Raw genomic sequence first — 21,824 nt, forward strand, 5'->3', positions numbered from 1 at the left:
GAGGAAAATGAATAATCACGTAACCCATTTGCTTTAATATATCTAACACTACTAGGATCACTAAACACTAATAATTTAGACAAATGAGTATGTTTATCATATGCTAGGCAGTTACTAAAGAAACTAAACACCCATCATTACCTGGTACAAGTATATAAAGGGTGATTAGTGGGTGAGTAAATGATCAGAATAGTAATAACAAATATTTATTAAGCTCTCACAATATATTGGGCACTTTATCTGTATTATCTCTTTCCTTGTTTCATGTTTTTACATCTCCACTTTCATCAATTTAGATTTCCATCCAGAGTTCTTGTTTTCACATTTTCCTCTCAAAGCTATTGTTTCTATTTATCTTAGGCTGGGTTTTCTAGGGAATCGAAATCAGTAAAACATATAAATATCTATATAAAGTGGTTTATATCAAGGAAATAGCTCATGTGGTTGTAGAGGCTGGAACATCCCAAATCTGTGGGTCAGGATGGAGGCTTCTTCTGACTTACATAGCCTCACGGGCTGGCGAACTCAAGATCAGCAGGTCAGATGGCAGGGCTCTTGCTCACAGGCTGTGAAGATCAATAAATCCAAAGATCATTAGGCAAGACCACAGATAAGCTGCTAGATCAAGTCCCAAGAATCAGAAGTGAGACAAACAGGAGCCAGCTACAGGGTCCAGAGTGAGCAAAAGCCCACAAGCCTTGCCAGAGAGTCCACTTCAGTGCAGGCCACACCCTCAAGGAATGTCCTTTCAACTGATTGGCTACTCACAGCAGATCCCATTATGGAAGTGATCACATTATATCAAATCTCATCATGGAAATGATCATATCATCATACTACTGCCAAACTACATCATAACTGCCAAACCACTGAAAATCATGGTCCAGCCAAGTTGACATACATCCTTAACAAATCACACCACTATAGTCAGTCTGATTATTTAAAGCATTTTTAAAACACTCCAAAGCCCTCTCACTATACTTAAATGTAAACTCTATCAGTTTCCAATGATAATGTTTAACATTATTGGATGCTTACTATTTTCAAGCCGTGTTTGAATGTTTTGTATACAATTATTATATTTAATACCCTCAACAATTCTGTGATGTAGGAAGAGGGCACAAAGAGCTTAAATGATTTGCTTAATGACATGCATTTAATAGAGATAGAGGTGGAATTTGAACGCAGGCACTTGACCATTCTGCTATCCTGTCCCCTGAATGAGTGTGCTGGCCACAGGTACCACCTCTGCTTTCCTTCCCACAGGCTCTCCATCTAGCAACCTATAGCTCAATGCACTACAGACACACATAACCACTTTCAGCTTCTGGAACACATAAAACTCAATGTTCTTTCTCAACGAGGCCTTCCTAGACCACCCAATCCAAAGTTAAATCCTCTCTCTGTCTCGTGTTGTTGTTAGGTGCCATCAAGTCAGTTTTGACTCACGGCAGCCCTATGTACCACAGAACAAAACACTGCCCAGTCCTGCATTATTCTCACAATCATTGCTACATTTGAGCCCATTGTTGCAGCCACTGTATCAATCCATCTTGTTGAGAGTCTTCTTCTTCATCTCTAACCCTCTGTCATGGAATGAATTGTGTCCCCCCAAAATATCTGTCACCTTGGCTATGTCAGGATTCCCTTGTACGATTATGATTGTCCACCATTTTATCTTCTGAGGTGATTTCCCTATATGTTGTAAATCCTATCACTATGATGTGATAAAATGGATTAGCGGCAATTATACCGATGAGGTCTACAAGATTAGGTAGTGTCTTAAGCCAATCTTTTTGGAAATATAAAAGAGAGAAGTGAGCAGAGAGACATGGGGACCTCATACCACCAAGAAAGCAGTGCTGGGAGCAGAACACGTCCTTCGGGCCTGCGGTTCTTGCGCTGAGATGCTTGCTGCCAGACCAAGGGAAGACTGATATATCACAAGGACTTACCTTCAGAGCCGACAGAGAGAGAAAGCCTCCCTCTGGAGCCTGTGCTCTGAATTCGGACCTTTAGCCTACTGGACTGTGAGAGAATAAACTGCCCTTTGTTAAAGCCATCCATTGGTGGTATTTCTGTTATAGCAGCACTAGATGACTAAGACACTCCCTACTTTACCAAGCATGATGTCCTTCAGCAAGGACTGGTCGCTCATAGCATCCGGTGTTTTTCTTCACAAGATTGGTGCAATTTATGGATTTACTTGTTTATTTACATTTTCATTGTCTTTTCTGACCACTTTCATGTCTATTTTATTCAAAACAGCCTACACTGAGAAACTTTCTGGTTCTTAATGAACATCTGTTGAATCATTCATGAATTTAGTGTTGCTTAATCTTCACTGTGGAGTCCCTGAGTGGTGTAAACAGAGCCAACAGGTTGGAGCTTTGATTTCACCCAGAGGTGATTTACATCTGAAAAATCAGCCATTGAAAACTTTATTGAGCACAGTCTTACTCTGACACACGTGGGGTCACCATGAGCTGGAATCTACTCAACAGCAGCTGGTAACTGAAATCTTAATTACAAACCCCAAGGTAGTACTGCTCTCATCATATATGTGATCAAATTGACAGTGATAAGAAATAACTTGCCCAAGATCAAAGAGCTTTTGAGTGGTGAAGCCTGCACCGGAACCCTGCTCTTTCCAGTTCTGGAGCACTAGCAAGCTATGCTGCTTCCCAAGATGCTCAAGATTTGAGGACCCTAAACAAGGAGATTATTAAAGTAGCTGGCAGATGGGCTTGGTAATCTCTCTATAATTATCTGCAAATTTGTAAACCTTGAAGTGAAAATTAAACCCTCCCTACTCAGATTCCTTTTCAGAGTGAAGACTGAACAACCTAGTGAAGCTTCATCTTGGAGCTGCACTGAGCAAATCACAGTGCAAGGAGGCAGCTAATTGCTGAACCTGATTGCAACTGCTAATCACAGTCATAGGGAAAAAAGTGTTGGGAATTAATTAGGCAAGGACCTTCCGAACAGCAGCAGGAAGCCTCCAAGTGACCTTTATTTACAGTCAGTTAAACAGAAGTGTGACTAAAAATGCCAGGGAGCAAATCAGATTATTAATATTGATTGCTTAAAGAAAATGAATAATTTAGAAGCCAAGTCAGAATAAATACCCAGTGACAGAGATGAAGGAGCACAACATACCACATTTCTAACATCCATCCGTCATGCAGCAGTGTCCCCAGTCCGGAAATTGAGAATTTTCACCCTCACAAAGCACAATTAGTTTCATGACCCAGCATGACTGCCACTAGGAACTGTGCTCATTCAGCCCAGCGCTGGGGGAAATCCAGGGTGTTGAACTAAAGCTTTAGTCAACACTTCTCATAGTAAACTAATTACAAGTTCATAGAAGGTTTGCTTTCTGATTTTTATCAATAAAACATCAACCAAAAGAAGTTGGATTGCATTTTCTGTACTTATTGGGCAAGGCTCCAGGGTTTCAGTTTTTGATGACAGAATGTCTTTTGTGGTGCATACGCCGCAGAAGTTTCCAACAGCAGAGGCAGAGGTTTCAGATTGTTTGTAAGTAAATATTTTCAGAGGTTATCTCAACTTCCTGGAGCCCTGGTGGGGCAGTGGTTAAAATCTTGGCCGCTAACCAAAAGTTTGGCAGTTCGAGTCCACCAAGCTGTTCCTTGGGAAACCCTGTGGGGCAGTTCTCCTCTGTCCTGTAAGGTCACTAAGAGTCAGAATTGACTCACCGACAACAGATTTATTTTTTTTAATTTCAAACTTCACTTCCAATATAAGTTGCCTTTCATTTATCGGAGTCTGTTGTCCACACACTTCGCCAACAACACAACTCTGTCCTAACTCCATTTGGTGGTAGGATGGATATAGAATATTTATTTATAGCAAAGTCTTGAGCATGTATTTTTTAATTACGTGGTTTTCTTTAAGCAGAGATTTTTGAACCATGTTCAAAGGTTTAAGTTATACTTAAAGTTATACTCTCTTATACCTGGAAATACTAATTAAACTACCTGGTGGGGGGAGGTTATGGCTATAATTATGTTTTAGGGAAGTAGATATTAATAGTTTTGCTGAAGTGGAAATATTTCAAAACTACTACGGTGGCAGAGAATGCAGGCATGTTTACTTAGGCTAGGACTTGGAGAAATTAAGCTCTGTTACTATCAGATTAATGTAGCAAATTAACTAGCCGTGTTGAAGGAAGCTACAATTTCTATATGACAGTAAACGTAATTTGTAAACCAATCAATAAAGCAAGTCAAATCACTCATTTTCCCTATCCAGTATAGGCATTAGTATTCATTTATGCCTATACTAATTTATGTCATTCATAGCATGTATCGAGTGTAGGCATTAGCATTATCTCATACTCTTGTAAGGGAAGAAGAGTTACTGAGGTGAAATGGTTTCCATTTCTCTAGAGTGGACAGACTGATTTGTTCCCCAATTCAACACGATTGTTCGAAGTACATCCCCTTAGTACTCTGGCCATAGGCTATCTCGATGTACCTCTGGATGATCATCTCCCCAGGTGTTCTATTTCCCTACAGATGGAAGGAGCCAGATGCAAGCTCCAGTGAGTGTTGAAATCATTTCATATTTAAATATTGATAGGCATTGGTCTCATTTTGTTGCCTGGTGGACTTCAGCAAACACTGGCCAGTTAACTGGCTTGACTGCCCCTAGGTGAGTCACAAGACCAATACAGATATGTTCTGCTGGCTAAAAAGTTGGGCACTGATGGAAGAAAGATTGCATCAAGCATGGTGGCAGCCTTCCAATCTGGCTAGTCATTAATTTAAGGATTGATGGTGCATCTTTCAACCATGAATGGATTCTTGCTTCCCTCATACAGATGGGAGTTCACAATAAGATTGGTCCTATTCTAAAGCAACTGGTTGATTGATTATTTCCCAGTACAAGGAATTACTGGTGCTTTTTACCAGGTTATCTGGTTATGCGTCTGTCATTTCCAGAAGTCTGTCGTATGAACTTTGTTTTTATGAGAACTTAGATAATATAATACTCTTGGCAGGTAAACATAAGATCATATTAAAATCAGACTGTTCAGTCCTCTCTGGCCTAACATCAGTATGCCAACACTGCAGATTCGTAATCATTCTCCTGAGGGAAGAAGTCTCCTTCGCTTGGAATCCTGACAGGAAATAGAGGCCAGTAGAGGCTTTTCCTTTACCTCACAGGTTTGAAAAAATTATTATTATTTATAGGCTGTGTTTTACTCTTTCTAGTATCTGTTCTTGGATGTTTTAGTCTGTTGTTTTTCAAAAGCATGCAAAACTGGTGTTCAAAGGAGATGGCAGCAACCACAAAAATGCGAAGAGCTTTAATTAAGTGCCACCATAAAGCCTTAATCACATTTGATGTTAAAGTAAAACAGTCTCTACTGAAGTGTTCAAAATGATTCAGGTAGCCAGCAGGTGGACTACCACAAGTCATTAGAATGTGAGGGGATTTTATGGGCACTTGTTTGTGTCTAGATACCAGCAAACTGACTGTGGTAACCATTCTTCCTGAAAGCAATTTCATTTTTGAAAAACCAAACCATGTAGAATTATGGTCTCTCATTTAGATTCTTGGGTAGAAAGGCGAGCTCACCAGTTCTGATTCTTTTCCTACCTCTAGGCAATGAAATGAACCAGGATCTTTTGAAAAGCAATAATGGGCAAATGTGCATCCTTTAATACATGAAAGCTGATATGAAAATACATGACTGTGTGGCATTCTCAGGTTTCTTCCCTTTGCTAGACAGGATGGTGATCGTCACTTTAATCGTGTCCATTTTTAATGGGATGCCTGGCTTTACCTGCAGAGGTGCCCTTATTCCCGCCCATTATAGGAAGCAAGTCATATGAATAATAATTCCTGCCATCAGATTACAAAAAGCAGCATCTCTAGAATTTATAAATATGGTGTCTTTATTTTATTCCTTTGTTTATACACAGATTAAAACATGGTCCCCCTTGGCTGCTGCCTATAATTGAATAGAATGTTCTGAGACTGCCCCATGGAGCCGTGCTTAAGTGGCTTGGGAATAGAGTCAACACCTGAAGAATAAATTTTCTCCTTGATCTTTCAATAGGGCTGTGCATTTTTTGATAATGTTGAGAAGACACAATAAAAATGGTACTTTTTAATGAGCAGAGAAATGTAGCTAGGCACTACACTGCCTGCTGCAGAAAGAGAAAGATTTTTCACTATTACTTAGAGGATGGGGTGGGGTATTTTTTCATATAATTAATTTCATCTTAATTTGCTTAGCTTTCTGTAGAAGATCATCAGATTGAAATTGCAATATGTTTCTTTGTCTTTTTTATCCCTCTGAATTCTCAGCATAATTTAGAACCAGGGAAGAGCGACTCTTTTGCACTTTGCATGCAAGTCACAATTTCTTTATTGGGTTCCAAGGGATCCCTGGTCTCCAAGCTCCAGTCCACAGCTGCCACTGCATATGTTGCTGCTGCAAACTAAAACTTGCTGAAATAATCATTCCCTATGTTTTTAAGAGGCTGTGTTTAAAGCACGACTTGACACATCTCATTTCTTCAGGGAGCTTGAATTCGTATTGCAAGACAGCAAAGCCAATAAAAATCTAAGGTTTATTTATTTTTTTCTGTTCGATATTAAATATTATGAACAATCCTTGGAATCACTAATAGTGAGAAAGCTTTCTGAGCCTGAGGCATTGTATGTACTTTAATTTCTAGAATGCAAAGCACACATATAAATTAACACTACGTAGTGAATATAAAATATGAACCCTCCTCTATGTACATGGTTTAAAAATCCAAATAATCTGTAAACACACACAAAAAATTAGTCCCATTTATGTTTAAACCAAGGAAGTTTTATTTACTTTTTTTTTTTCCTTCTATAATCTTGATGCTGGTTATTTTCAAATAAAAATGTCAGTTAGAAAAACAATATTTTAATCGCTTCATTATCATATGGAAACCATACCAGTTCCCTTAGTTCATGGGATATACAAGATATTTCAATATAGGTAGAGATACACCAAACAGATATTTCTGTGTACTTCGACTTCTTCTCTTATATACCAATAAAACAATAAAAATTTACCTCTCAACCAGTATTTTCTAAAACTAATACAGAGAAGAACTCTTTGGACAAGCCAGAATCTCTATAAATTTTAAAATTAGATTGCTTGGGGGAGAACATTATCTCTGGAAATAAAAAGCATTGTTATCATCATCCCTAAGATGTTAAATTAAAAATATAATTTAGTGGAAGATAGTCTGGGCAGAGTTAGCTGAAAGCCTGAAGAGCTAATTGTCATTTAGGGTTTCCAATCTTTTTCTTTCATAAAAATTCCTAATAAGGACACCAAGACAATTTTCTCAAAAGGCATATTTTGTTTTTAATTTATTTTTCTTCCTTCAGGACTTCTGAATTGCCAAAGAGAAATAGGAAACATTTCTAAATGAAAATTATTCTAAGTGTGGTTTTTATAAATATTATAAGATTGAATTTCAAAGAGATCTAAACATTTTTTTTCATGTCAGAGGGATACACGTGGAAAATAAGTTGCATTTGAATATTTCAGTAGTTTTGTAAATAATATTTATGTTTAAGTTTGAATGTAAAGTGTGGAGAATTTAAGGTAGAATGGAATTCAGTTATTATAGAGTCTCTTTCTTTTTTTTTTTTTTTCTTTCTCAGGAGAAAGATGTGACAGCCTGCTTCCATAAAGGTTTATAGTCTTGGAAACCCAATGGCGTAGTTCTGCAGTGTCCTGTAGGGTCGCTATGGGTTGGAATCGACTTGACATCAATGGGTTTGGTTTGGCTTGGGTTACTTATGTTTTCATCAGTGTGAAAGAGCTCCTGCTTTTTGCGGCTTCATTGCATTCAGAGTGATGGCAGTAGATTATGAGGCAGGAAAGTAGATGTAAGTTCTTCCTTTGATATTTTCCTTGAGAAAGAAGGAGGTGTATCCCACAGGGTGGATACATTTCTTCTTGTCTATTTAACAGCCTCTAGAGACCCAAATGAGTCAGAATTGACTCATCGGCAGTGGGTTTGGTGTTTTTGGCTTAGAGACCCAAAGAGCCCTGGTGGTGCAGTGGTTAAGAGCTTGGCTGCTAACCAAAATGTTGGTAGTTTGAATCCACCAGCTGCTCCTTGAAAACCCTATGGGGCAGTTCTACTCTGTCCTATAGGGTCACTGTGAATTGGCATTGACACCATGGCATCAGGGTTTTTTTTTTTAGAGACCCAAGAGAGGAGGCGACCTGGTAACACAATGGTTAAAGTGCTCAACTGCAAACCTAAAGGTTGGTGGTTCAAAATCATCAACAGCTCTGTGGGAGAAAGACATGGCAGTCTGCTTCAGCAGAGATTACAAGCTTGAAAACCCTATGTGGTCATTATGAGTCAGAATCCACTAGACGGCAGTGGATTTAGTGGTGGAGACCTAGAAGTAACCAAAATGTCATATTTGACTATTGTACAACCATTCCGTTTCTGAACAATTCAATGGTTTCATTTGGCTTCTTAAGTTTCTTTTTTTTAACAGGAAGGTTGTAAGTGTGACCCATATAAAATCTTTTAAAAATCTCCTGTCATTAGACTGGTCAAAGGTAAAGAAAGTTATCTATGAGGCCACTCATTTGACTCTTTATGGATAAAACTTATAATGATCAGACACTCTGCTGCTAAAATGGCCCTAGCAATTTATGTGGTCATGTTTGCCATGTCATAGTCCATTTTATGTCCCTCATTGATCCTCAATGAATCCATCTTCCTTTTCCTGTTGTTAGGTGCTGTCAAGTCTATTCAAACTCATGGCAACCCTAAGTACAATAGAATGAAACACTGCCTGGTCCTGCATCATCCTCACAATTGTCGTTATGCTTGAGCCCATTGTTGCAGCCATTGTGTCAGTCCATCTGGTTGAGGGTCTTACTCTTTTCCATTGACTGTCTGCTTTACCAAGCATGATGTCATTTACCTAAACCAAACCAAAAAACCCATTGCCGTCTAGTCCAACTCAGCAACTGTACAGGACAGGGTAGAGCTGCCCCATAGAGTTTCCAGGTAGTGGCTGTTGGATTTGAAATGTCAACCTTTTGGTTAGCAGCTGAGTGCTTAACCACTATGCCACCAGAGCTCCATCCTTTACCTAGTCCACTGAAAATTAAAACAGTTTCACTTAAGATGGTTATAAGGTTTGGCTTTACCAGATAAACTTTCATAAAATACTAGGTTTAATTTTTTTGTGCTATTATCTTTATAGAAAGTTCTAGTAAATAATGTGGAAACCAGAAAAGTATATGTTTAGAATTTGGAAATAGCAAAATAACACTACCTTGAATTAACTTTTATGGACGAAGATTGTAGCTGAAAATAACGACATTTCTTAAAAAAATAGAGATTGGGAGCATGATTTGTCATTACTTAGCACATCTAAAAAGATCTTTTATGTGATAATATGCTTAATTACCCCAATTGAAGGAGCCTTGATGCTGCAATGGTTAACCAAGAGCTTGGCTGCTAATCGAAAGGTGGGTGGTTTGAATCCACCAGCAGCTCCATGGGAGAAAAGACCTGGTGATTTGTTTCCATAGAGATTACAGTCTAAGGAAACCCTAATGGGCAGTTATACTCTGTCATACAGGGTTGCTATGAGTCAGAATCGCCTTAACAGCACACAACAATAACAACAACCCCAACTGAGAGTGTGACAGAACTGTTTATAAAATCCTTCACTAATATCTTAACTAGGAGAGAGGAAAAATAGATTTTTAAAAAAATGTATAGAGTTAATTGCTTAATTGGTAGCTTAATGTTAGCAGTTTGTATAAGAAATAACAGAGAACTGCATATTAGTCTTACAGATAACAGAAGGGAAGACTGTTATCTATAGACTCTGAGATGATAGTACCAACTATACTTGACTGATCACTTGTGAGAAGCAAGAAACAGATGCCAAGAGTGACTTTAGATTTGGCCAACCTTTAAGTTTGGGTAGCTGAGAGGAAAATGGGTGTATTAACATAGGGGAAGCAAAAGATTTTTGAATAATATAATGAGTTTGCCTTGGAATCTTTGTTCATCTGAACTTCCCAGAAAGGATATCTAGATGAGAGATGAAAAAAGATGATGACTTGAAGAGATGTTGAGGCTAGAAATAGACACCTGGAAGTCATCTATATTTATACCTAGTGATTGAAGATTAGAAATGAACGTAGAAGAATAATTACCCAAAGACATGCTACCCAGAAATAGCCAAATCTAACATAATCTAATACAATATAATAATGTACCTTCTCCAGTTCTTTTACTATTACACATGCATGTATGTGCTCTTTCAGCTGCTCAGTTGCTTGCCTATTTTGTTATGAAAAGTTTTAAGCAGGCAACTAAGTTTAAGCATCAATACTGTTCCAAAGCACAACAGTTAATTGGTCACCTTGTGCTACAGCCTGCTTACAGGACTAGTAACAAGGAGGAAAAAGAATAGACTGGGATAATACTCTTGCAAATTCAAATGTATTAGTGCTAGCAAGTAGTAATATGGGTGATAGCCTTTTCTTTATAGTTCACCTTGTCTCAAAAAAAATGAAATTCAGAAAGACCTCTGAATTAGGTTAATAATACAACAAATCAAAAGTGTCCTGTTTATTCCCTTTCTCCCTCTTCATGCTCTCTCCCTTTCATCCTTAGATGTAATTTCAGCCAATTTACAGTAAATACTGATTACAGCGATCAAATCATTTATTGCTACATCAAATGTCTTTTCTTACATCAAGGAAAAGAGAATTTTCTCTGAGTTGGTAGACATCACAATTATGGTGGTCCCATTTGGATCTCTGATAACATTTCTAGACATTAAAACTCAAATTGCTAAGTTTCGTAGACTATGAACAGAATAACTATTCACTGTAATGCCTTAGTGCAAGCACATAAGAAGTGAAGAAAGAAAAAAACCTCGGGAGGAAAATTACATGCAAATAGAAGGTATGAAAAAATTTCCTTAATCTGTGCTTCAATAACAGGGTCTAAAAATATGGTATGTATGCCCCTCTCAAGTCTCCAGTGAGAAAAACATCCAAAAGTTCACAAAGTGCAATTGTTTTTCCAAAATGCCTGATTAGGAAAATCAATTAACTAGGCAGATTGGGCCTTGTGGAGAAATTGCTTCATTTCATTGGAACAGGAAGAAAAAAATGTGAATGAAACCATTTGTCTTAGTCACCTAGTGCTGCTATAACAGAAATACCATGAGTGGATGGCTTTAACAAAGAGAAGTTTATTCTCTCACAGTCCAGTAGGCTAGAAGTCTGAATTCAGGGCGCCGGGTCCAGGGGAAGGCTTTCTCTCTGTCAGCTCTAGAGGAAGGACATTGTTATCAGTCTTCCCTTGCTCTGGGAGTATTTCAGCACAGGAACCTCAGGTCCAAAGGACACACTCTGCTTCCAGCACTGCTTTCTTGGTGGTATGAGGTCCCCATGTCTCTCTGCTCACTTCTCTCTTTTTATATCTACCTAATCTTGTAGATCTCATCAATGTAACTGCCACTAAGCCATCTCATAACATCATAGTGATAGGATTTACAACACATAGGGAAATCACATCGGATGACAAAAATGGTAGACAATCATACAATACTGGGAATTATGACCTAGCCAAGTTGACAGATATTTTGGAGGGGCACAAGTCAATCCATGATACCATTTTTTGCTACTGTTTTCCCTTTCCATGAAACTATTACAAAAGAGAGAAAGAAGAGGGAAAAACTCAATAGGAAGATGTCCCAAAGTTTCTCTGCCTGGTTCAGCCTTGGCTACTATTCTGATGTCCCAGCCTCCTCCTACAGAGATTCTGATCTTTTATTTATAGCCCCTGGCCAGATTTTTACTCTTTAGGGGTACCACAAAGTCTTGGGTTGCTGGTCTCCCAAGACTAGATTCTAAATAGGATGTGATGTCTCAAAGTTATCCTTTCTATACCTGTTGCCATTGAGTGTATTCTGACTCATGGTGGCCCCATGTGCTATACTGTAGAACTGTTCCATAGGATTTTCTCGTCTGCAATCTTTAAGTAGGAGCCCAGTGGTGCAATGGTTAAGTGTTTGGTTGCTAACTGAAAGGTCGGCAGTTGAAACCCCCCAGCTACTCCACAGGAGAAAGATGTTGCAGTCTGCTTCCATAAAGATTACAGCCTTGGAAACCCTGTGGGACAGTTATACTCTGTCCTATAGGGTCACCGTGAGTCGGAATTGACTGGATGGGTTTTTGTTTGGTTAATTTTTAATGAAGCAGATGACCAGGGTTTTCTCCTGCAGAGCCACTGCGTGGGTTCCAACTGCCAACTTTTAGGTTAGTAGAAGACAGCAAACTGTGCCATCCAAGGACTTTCCTTTCTATAAGGATCTGGAAAATAAATAGACCAAGACTTTTTTTTTTAACTTCCAGTTTTCATTGCTAATGGTTGCTGAAGGGATAAGCAGCAACAAGGATGACCAAAACAAGCAGATAAATGCCAGCATTCCCAGAAATGCCCAGCTTTGCCTGATAATTACCCCAAATACCCAGAGACTCTTGCTGACATCTTTTGCTCTAGAGCATGATTTTAATCAAACTTCTCTTTCCTTCAGTGCCTGGATCTTCTCTGGGCGATTAAGAGTCCTTTGCTATTTTATATTTGGTTGATTCAGCAGAAAGGTCTGACAGCTTATCAGTGTAGATACAAAAATAGGTATGTATTATTTTTTATTAAGTAATAGAATATTTATATAAATATACCCAGAAACCCTGGTGGCGTAGTGGTTAAGCGCTACAGCTGCTAACCAAAAGATTGGCAGTTCAGATCCACCAAGCACTCCTTGGAAACTCTATAGGGCAGTTCTACTCTGTCCTGCAGGGTCGCTATGAGTTGGAATTGACTTGAGGGCAACGAGTTTGGTTTTGTTTTGGTTTATACCTGGCTTTATGCAGATAACCCGCATTTCTGGGAATTACAGAACTCTGACTCTTATCTCTTAAGTGCCTTCTACTCTACCAGCCCCAGGTCATATTAGGACATTTTTTCACCATGAAAGCTCTAAAACAAATTTTGAAAACCCTGATAATACTTAGATTTCAACTGGTTTGGATTTCAAACCAGTTAGTGTGTTGGTGAGTTATTTAATTTCTCTCTGCCTTCATGTCTTATTTGTAAAATAGAAATAATATTGCCTACCTCATAGGAACACCGTGTTAATTTAATGTTAATGTATTGAAAATACACACAACTGTGCCTTTCACAGGGAAGAACTATGCGATTATTATCATTGCCAAGGTTAATCTTGCAACTAAGTGTTTGTTGTGGTGGTGGTGGTGGTGAAAATACACACATCAAAACATTCACCTGCTCAACAAGTACCACATTTACAATTCCATGATGTTGATTACATTTCTCGCGTTGTACCACCATTATCTCTATTCTTTTCCAAACACAAATTCCCTTTGCAACTAAGGTTTATTTGACCCACATTGGATTTCAAAAATTACAAATTTGTAAAAAAAATTCTTATTTGGGAGTATTCTTGAAAAGTCAAGAGCTCTGACCACAAGTGAACCCCCATTAGCCACACGGAAACAGTAGATGGCCATTGAATAATGTCACCCCTTTAGAGAGGGAATGCATGATCAGTTGACCACATGGCCACCATTTTCTCATATCCAATACACTTCATACATAAGCAAGTCACCTGGCCCCATGGGTATTATACTATGACACCTCACCTAAAAATTCTAGCCCATTTTGGAGATTATTTATACTGGCTCTTAATCTTCCAATCTGAGCAATTCCTCGTATAGAAAACGACTTTCTCCTGCCCTAATACCTATGGAAAACTTTCATAAGGATGGGTCTGGGATTGCTCACAATGAGTTACGTCTGCATAACTCTACTTCTTTCTCTCCGACCCAGAATCTTATCAGAATTCAGAAAGTGAGAAATATGACTATGGGGAATGCTTTAAATATCAGCACTAAAATACACATTTTACATTTGGGGTGTATGTGTGTGTGTGTATGTGTGTATGGTGATTCCAGGTATGAGAATTGCTTTTCAACAGAACATAAAACATTTTCAGTTTTTTAAAAAAATTGGCTATCATGAAACCATAGCCCTTTTTTCCACCCTAACTTTGGCTGCAAACTCATCTGCTCCTCCATGTGCAGCCCTCCACCTCGTTCTGAAAGGCACCGTCATGTCTAAGATACCAATCGAAGGCCCTATGTGATGTGGGCTGCCAGCGAGACTGCTCTGTGATCCCATACTGAACACCCTGTAATGAGGATTCTTCCTGCTTTGAGGCATTTCTTTTCATGGGTTGCAGCTACCACTAGAAGTACGGTTCATTTCTGCTGCAGGCTGGTCAAAGAAATAGTCAGGTTTTTAATAACAAGCTGTAAGCCCTTGCAAGTCAAAGGGTGAGAAGGAAGGAGGGAGAAAGAGGAGGGTGCCCAAAGTTATTTCAATAGGCAAGCTCCAAAGTAAGTCTAAGGTTAATACTGCCTAATTAATGACAGCACCAAATGGAGCCAAAAGCGTGAAATCTGTAAATGGCTAATAATAAGGGCTAGATAGATATACCCCACTTTCTGTGTGTGTTCATAGGTCCGTCAACAAAATGTAATTGAGGTAAATGGGGTTTTCTACTTATTTCTTATTCTTAAATTTAGTGCTGAGAGAGCGTTGAGCTCCTTTCCTTTCTTACCTCAAAAAATCTCCATTAACTTAACAAATCTTACACCTGGTAATGTCACCGCTAGGATCCAGGACACAGACGCCTTTGAAGGACATTTACAGGGAGGAAAGGCTCAGTCATGTGTAGCACACCTTCAGCACTCGTTCATCTCTTTGCAGTTATAACTGACGGACCCTAAGCGTGGGGTTGGGGAGAGGACCGAGTTGTTGCTTTCAACTCCTCATGCCTGTGAAAACCAAGACTTTCCATTCTCTTGCTTAAATGCTCAAATTCAAATCATTTTTTAAGTACAGTGACTCTTTAATAAAAAGGGCAAAGAAGATAGGATCTAAAAAAGAAAGATTTTAGGAACAAGGGGATTTTTATTGTACTTCTTTTTCCAAGTCTTGAATTAATCACAGCTGTCTTGTCTTTCCCCGACAAAGGTTATTTTTATCTAGCATGCTTTAAATTAAAAGCCAACAACAACAAAGGGAGCAATCTGATGTTCTTCAAGCTCCCATCACCTTCCACAGAAAAGAGTGAAGCCTTAGCTCGGTGCAGCTAAGAACCCAGCTTTTAATTATATCTTCGCTGTGTTTACATGAACTTTCGTTTGCATTTCAGAAGGCTTATGGAGAGATTCCTGCTGCTGACCCTGGAGTCGTGGTGAATTTCTCCATCAAGTCAGTATTGATGAGCTGCAAAGTTCAGTGAACAGGAAAATTCTGCTCCTTTTATTGCCAATGTGACAGGTTACTTTATTACCATGCCTTTCACAGCAATTTAACAGTTACCCTGGTAACGGATTCAGTGAGGTAATGGGATCACAGGCATTAGAGCCGAGGAAGGCTGGCCGCTCCCGAGCCAGCCATCTGCTGGCTGCTGTTCCGAATGCTGTCTGCCTGGAGGAACCCTGACAATCACGACAATCACGGGCCTGCATGGCAATGAGGCAGGTTAAACCGCAGGCCTGCCCTATTTAGCTGTACTCTGGTGATTTGTCTTTCTAATTCTATTGAAATAATAATCAGGATTTGTTTCTGATTAATTAACTAACCTTTTGGTAAAAAGATTAGATAACGAAATTGCTGCCTATTCAGAGATAATGAGATTTTTATTACTCTGTCAAAAGAAAAAAGTACATTTATGTGTCACCAGCCGCTATGTCAAGAGAAGGAAAAAAAAAAGATTTAAGTCTTTGTCAGATGTGTATAGTCCTCAACAGACTAAGAGTGTGCTTAATTCTGCAGGAACTCCCCAGTCTTGTTTGAAGCCTTTAGGAAGAGCTTTGAAAACAGCAAACAAAGTAATAAACACATTTAGGCCAATAGGCTTTTGGGGAGGGTGCTAATTTGTTTTAAAATGTCTCCTAATGGAGAGAAACGCTCGGGAGTTTCAGGAACTTGCCTGTACTGTGTGGGTGTATTTATGTAAGTGTGAGAGTGTGAAGAAAGCAGTAAAACCTCCTCGCCAGGCTTTAAAATGACATATGTAGACAGGCTGCTTTTCCTCTGCACTACAGATATGTCTTCGGCTTGCAGTACATTTGTCTTCTGGCAGGAGTTGTACTTGGGCAATGGGAAGGGGGAAATCATCCAAGCTTAGCTGGCTGGGAGGTCACCTGTGACTGTCACAGGTAGGCTGTGTTAGGAAATGAGTTATTCTGACTGGCTGAGTAAAAAGGGGAGAGGCCCTTTTTCCCTCCCAGACACACAGCCGGTCGATTTAACCTTTTCTCTTAAGAAGTCACAGCTCAATCCTTTGTTGAGACTTTCATTTTCTCATTCCTCTGTGGCTTCTTCAACGTTGCAGCACCAAAGATATATCAATCCTGAGAAAAGCACCTCCTTTGGATAAAGAGATGCCAAATGAGCCAAAAAGGCTGTGTGTGTCAGGGAACGGAGCCCAGTATATTTCCAAATAAAACTTCACAGAGCTACAATATTGTTTTAATTACTAAAACCTGAGGAGGGAACGCAGCGTGTGTCTCTTCCTGCAATGCCATAAAGCTGAGGAATGGGAGGGAGGGCCAAATGGTGGGCTGGGACCCAGCTGAGCATTTCGCTGAAGTGTATTTGTGTCGCTGTCTTTTCAGATTCAATGAGATAGTTATGTTTCTTGTGACATCCTGTGGCCTTGGCTGCCTCAGTTTGTGCGTGTATGAACATAAAAAAGATTTCAAGTGCTAAAAATGAATGTTTCTGTTCTGGATTTCATATGGCTTGCAGACAAGTTGAAACAGACCGAAAAAGAATTGTGACGGGGATCAGATGTGAACATTCTGTAGCCTATTCTCCTGTTCTTGGGTCCCCACCCTCTATCTTCCCTTTATCCTCACTCCTTCCTCCTGCACCTCCAATTGCCAGTGAACAGGCTCCTTGTCTGACAACAGATGCTTGACAAAGAGAAGTAAGACATTAAAGAGGAGGAGGTGGCTGCTGGAGGTGTGGATGGGTGGGGGTGGGGCTCGCTGAGAGTTCATTACCACATGCTTTTAACCAAGAACTTGCTCTCCTTGGCTCACCACCAAATGAAGGGAACAAATGGGGCAGGGGCAGGGAGCCTTTGTCTTCAAGCTCTCAGTGAAATACAGGGTTAATATTAGCAATTATTATTAAAATTAGCCAAATGTTATTAAATGATCTTTGCATAGAAGAATAAGTATAGTTTTCCCTTTGGCAGACAATGACATCTGGAGCTCTACATTTTCATGAAATGACTATACTTAACAAAAACATTACTTCATTTTTGTGGTATTTCTTTTGTGCCTAGGAGCAACCCTGTAATTGTTCACTTCAATTACAACATTACTATTTTAAACTGAAACCCATTTTATCTGCATGCCAGCTTTTTATTTGTTTTACCAACTATATCTATTTCCATTACTGCAAGGCTGATGGTTTGTCTCAAGAGGAAATCAAATCCATTAATTCAGAAATTTCAAGCTCGGCTGGGTCTGCCATAAGCAGCATTTCTTATGCTAATAGCAAATGTGCCGAGACTGAAAGGAACTGACATGGCTCTGTTTTTTATCATAACTTAAGCATTTATGTAAGAAGGCAAATCTAATAGTACTAGGAAACTGTAAGTGTTATTATATATAATTCACTTTCCTGAGATCTGGACAGGGCTCTGGTTTGTGTAGCTGTGGCTTAAATCAGGCTGCCATGAGACTTAACTCACCTGACTTTTCCTATTTAGCCAACATATTGCTTCACAACAGATACATCTAGCGTGAAACTACATTTGTGGCTTTTTTTTTTTTTCTTCTTCTCAACATTTTTTTCCCCTTAAAAAGAGGCTTTTGTCAATGCAGAAAAAAATTTTTCCTTTTGCATTCAGCTGATGTCTGAAACTTATCCTTTTTATAGCGCTAGCTTGAGACAAACCTGGCCCCATTCTGCTTCATTTTTAATGCACTCTGTTTGGGTCCTATCACATGGTGTGTGTTCCATTAGATAGCTTGCCTCGATAAAATCTGACTCTGACCCAGAAAAAAAAAAAAGAGAGAGAGAGAGATTGCTTCTGACTCCTGCGTAAGCTTTTGCAGGCACTGTGACCTGTTTATGTCAATGGTAAAGTGTAAGAGATTCCTATCACAGAACCACATCATCTTCTGGGATATAAAAAACACAGAAAGCTCTGGAGGACCTCGGCCCTCCTTTGTCACCACCAAGCCCATCAGTGCTGTAAATCAGTCCTCAATGGGAGCTCTTGTACACTAGCCGTCACCCATAATCTTTGGAGAAGTAGACAAGGCTTTTAGGAATTGCTGAACCATGAAGTTGACCTGCTTAGGGTTTTGTTGTAGGCTATTAAATCCAGGATGGCTGTTTTAAGATGATTCCACCTTCTTCTTGCCTTGGTTTAGTTAAGCAACTCTACCCCAAGCTCACTATTTGCCTGATTTAAAAAAAAAAAATCAGAATGGAGAAACCTGCTGTTTGAGAGTACTACCTTCACACACCAATTTAATGAGTGACTTATGCTGACGTAGTTTACAGGCTCAAGCAACTCGATACTAATTTTGCAGCTAAGGAAAGATTTACTAACTGTACATACTGCTCTGCTTTTGTTGGCATGGGTACCATGATTCTTTTCTCCAAAAACAAACTCTAAATCTTTTGTAAACATGCATTATTTGGTTAACACATTGTAAATGGATCCCAGTTGCGCAGCACAAGCGCTCCTCACTATTATGTAAACAATTATTCACTGAAAGGCTTGCTTTAAGTTGTAAATGAATATATTTCAGCTGTAATGTTGCTTTCAGACCTGCCCAGTGGTATAAATCTGGTCATTTGTTTTTTGCACTCTGCCTGTTACTAACCAGTTAGAAATGTGCTGATTATTTGCACAAGCCTTTCACACTGCGAGCACAGTTAAATTGCGGTTTTATTTTTCCTGTGTTTGATGAGTGTTAACAAGAGCACCATTTGAGGAAACCCAAACCAAATACAGCTCTTTAATTGGGGTTGGGGGTGTTTGGGAAAAGCCACCCGGTGAGTAATTCTACTGTTTAATGTTTAAGAGTTCACCCAGCTCACTGTAGGACTTACAGCAAAATTAATTAAAGGGAGTTGACAAAAATTCAGGGCCATGTTCAGTCAACTGAATAGCTTGAAATATGGTGAATCCAGTTATTGGGGGTGCAAATTGCTTTGTGCAGTGTCTAATTCCCAACCATCTCCTTTAAACCCCTACTCTTGCCAAGCAGCTCCATGTTTGGATTAGGCAATTTTACATTTTAGATCCTTCAAAAGAATACAGTTTGGAGAAGAAAATGAAGTAGTGATCTCACAGGGCACATGACCTGCTTTCATAGGATCTGTCCAGGGGCTGATAAAAGTTCTAGCCAACTCAGCTTTGCCTTTTTTTCTTTTTTTCCTAAACAGCCCATTAATCACTTTTAAAGTTTCCCTACCCCTTGTAGTTTGATGAGGTTTCAGTAGTGTGCTGATCTGCCAAACTTTGAGGACAAAAATATTATGACCTGAAATGGTCTCATTGGTATGAACCAGAGCAAATGTTGCAGCTTTATCTACCTCTGTTGATAAGTTACTAAACCATTGACTTAGTTAGTGCTGACCTTAGATCAAGCCTCAGATCATGGGAAAAGCCCCAGGTTCTACCCCTGGATTTGCTCCTAACTAGCTCTGTGACTTTGAGCACTCAGTTAGCCTCTGTGAGCCTTATCTATGACATGATAGGATAGGACAGCAAGATCATTATTGTTCCTTCTGGAACTAAAATTCTTTGAACGTCTGTGGTACATAATTCCAGCTGCTATTTTGCATCCATAAATAAATATAGGAAAGAGACTTAGTAGTCAAACAGTATGGTAGCTAAAAGTATGAGGCTTTTTACCTCCATATTGAATATTAAAAAGAAAATCTGGACCTCATAAAAATTAAAAACTTTTGTTCATCAAAAGGCTTTATCAAAAAAGTGAAAAGATAACAACTGGGAGAATATCTTCGGAAACCATGTATTCGACAAGAATCTAACAACAAATAAAATATTAACAACAAAAAGACAAATAATCCAATCATAAAATGGGCAAAGGACTTGAATAGACACTTCACTGCACATACGAAAAGATGCTCAGTGCCATTAGCCATCAGAGAGATGCAAATCAAAAACCATAATGAGATACCATTTCACTCCCACTAGGATGGCTAAGATTAAAAAATAAAGAAATAAAAAAAAACAGAAAATGACAAATGTTGGTGAAGATGTGGGGAAGCTAGAATCCTTATCCACTATCACTGAGAACGCAAAATGGTACAGCTGTTGTGGAAAACAATGTGGTCATTCCTCAAAAAACTAAAAATAGAACTACTCTATGACCCAGCAATTCCATTGCTAGATATATACCCAAAAGACTTGAAAGCAGAGACTCAAAAAGACACTGGTACACCAGTGTTCGCTGCAGCATTATTCACAACAGCCAAAAGGTAGAAACAATCTAAATACCTATCAACAGATGAATGGATAACAAAATGTGGTTCATACAGACAATGGATTACTACTTGACCAGTAGGAGAAATGAAGGTTTGATGCATGCTACAGTATGGATGGAGCTTGAAGAGATTATACTAAGTTAAATAAGCCAATCACAAAAGGACAAATAATGTGTGGACTCCCTTGTATAAAAAGATAAGAAAAGGCAAATATATGAGAACAAAGTTTATTAGCAGTTACCAGGGGTGGGAGGGAGAGGGTTGAGAGGGATTAATGGTGATGTAAAACTCACATTGATTAAGGGTAGGGTTGCACAGCCAATTATTGCCATTGCTGTCAATGTTGTATACCTTGTATGATAGATATATTTATAACAATGACAACAAATAAAAAAAAAGGGGAGAGAGAGAAAGAGTACCTGATGAGGCTGCTTCTGTATACCCAAACACCTCATGGGATTTGGTTCCTTGATTTGGAGGTTTACGGTCATGATTTCACGGGACAACCCCCTTAATGGGCCTAATAACGTGCTTAGTGCTTCTGTTCTACCTCCTGCTCCTAGTTGTATAGTGCTGGGGTATTAAAAGCTTGCAAGTGGCCATCCAAGGCACAACAATTCGTCTCTATTCACCTGGAGCAACAGAGGAAGAAGGGGAGTCAGGAATAGGAGGCGGATATGGAATGTGTAGTTCATTTTCTCCATGTATACCTGCCTCCTTTGCCTTGACACCAGAAGAACCAGATGGTGCCCAGCTACCATTACTGAGCATTTTGATCAAAGATTCCATACAAGAATCCTGATCAAAAGAAGAAAAATGCAGAATAAAATTTAAAATTCTCATGAACTCCAGACTTTTTCGAGCTATGGAGGTTGGATGAACTCCTGAAAATATTGCCCAAAGATAACCTTTAAACCTTAAACTAAAAATATCTCCTGAAGTCATCTTATAGCTTGACTAATAAAAAAAGGCTTGCCTTGAGCATTATGCTTTTAAGAACTATCTATATGGGATCAAATTGACAGCAGCAACTGGAAAGATTAGAAAGGAACCTTAGGGTGAAGTGAATTCAGGTTAATCAGAAAAGGAAGGTGAGAATGGTTGTACAACTCAAGAACATAACCGGTGTCACTAATTGTACACATAGAAACT

At 39.1% G+C, this 21,824-nt stretch overlaps 1 long non-coding RNA gene across 1 annotated transcript in view; it reads right to left on the reverse strand.

Annotated features, from left to right (window-relative positions):
- Positions 1-524: 524 nt before the first annotated feature.
- Positions 525-21,824, reverse strand: part of LOC126061672 (uncharacterized) — a 44,965-nt gene continuing 23,665 nt past the window's right edge. Inside the window, exon 3 of the long non-coding RNA XR_007513867.1 lies at positions 525-566. This is a non-coding gene — a long non-coding RNA (uncharacterized LOC126061672). The remainder of the gene's footprint in view (positions 567-21,824) is intronic.

Source organism: Elephas maximus, chromosome 2, assembly GCF_024166365.1.
Source record: "Elephas maximus indicus isolate mEleMax1 chromosome 2, mEleMax1 primary haplotype, whole genome shotgun sequence".
Classification (NCBI taxonomy): domain Eukaryota; kingdom Metazoa; phylum Chordata; class Mammalia; order Proboscidea; family Elephantidae; genus Elephas; species Elephas maximus.